The sequence below is a fragment of the Nicotiana attenuata genome, unplaced genomic scaffold (genome assembly GCF_001879085.1).
Source record: "Nicotiana attenuata strain UT unplaced genomic scaffold, NIATTr2, whole genome shotgun sequence".
Lineage (NCBI taxonomy): Eukaryota > Viridiplantae > Streptophyta > Magnoliopsida > Solanales > Solanaceae > Nicotiana > Nicotiana attenuata.
In genome coordinates, this window is record NW_017671777.1 from 218,726 (window position 1) to 220,002 (window position 1,277).

Sequence of the window (1,277 nt, forward strand, 5' to 3'; positions counted from 1 at the left end):
CATCTAGTGAGTGGGATAGCGTCCTTGACTTTGCATCAAGGATGTTCGTTGATTAATAGTCCAAATTGTGATGGATCATCTAATTTTCTCAATTTCGATTACAATTAAAGTCTTTGGATCACCCAATCAAGGCATATATGTGTTGGAACAATTGAATTTGCATGGTCATGATAGTTTTTTTAATATATTCAATGAGTGATTGAGTTTATTCCAACATGTTCATTGTTGTCCTTTAACAATTGCAGTTCTTTGGTACTTATATTTATTTAATGGTAGGGAATGAAAAATATTCCAATATGTTCATTTTTTTAAGTTACTGGGAATGTACTAGCGCCAAAACTATTACCTCCAAAAAGAGGGTTTATTCTGAATTTTTATTTTTAGTGATAATAGTTATTCTTTTCCAACCGATTTTTGATTATAAGGGGGTTGCCGTTCCCATTCAAAATGTGAAGGGAGTATAGTTTCCCATACCTTAAAGGTTAAGGGCGTAAACTGGATTTTAGTACTTGCCGCTAGAACTGTCACCCTTTATTGCCACTAGTTTCTAACCTTTTTGTATTCCACCAATAATGGGCAAACCCCCTCTTCTCAGTTAGTAACTACATTGACACTAACTAAAAGTTCAAAACCTTCTCATCAATGGTTGCATAAGAAGTTTAAGTTAAATTATTTCAAATTTCGGAAATTATCATTCATTTTAGAGTATACTAAAAAGAAAATGTGTGCCGCATACACTGAAATGAAAGAAGTATTATTTTAGAGTTTTAGAAATAAAGGATATTAACTTATAGGACTTATGAAAAATGATGGACGAAACTATAATTAAAACTTATTGAACGAAAAATCAATGAATCAAATCTCAAATTCTTACACTATCACGTGTTTTAGATTAGTAGATTTACACTATATTTCCTTGATGTATTGTTTTGGATCTTGAAAATTGTTGTTCGTTCTATGGGGAAACGAATGAAGAAAATAATTTTTTTTTTGTTGGTGGGGCAATTCTCAATGTTAGGGATTGATATTCTTTTTTTTTTTTTTTTTTTTTTTTTTTTTTTTTTTTTTTTGTGTGTGTGTGTGTGTCTTTAGATCTAGTTTAGAAGATTATATTTTTCGAAGAAAATCAAGGACAATATACAGTTAACTATCGATAAATTTCTCGTTTTAAAATCATAAACTTATCTATACAAATCCCTTCGAAACACTCAGTAAAGTTAAAACATATAAAGATAGTTAATATACTCGTAAAAAGGAATCCTCTCCCCCCCCCCCCC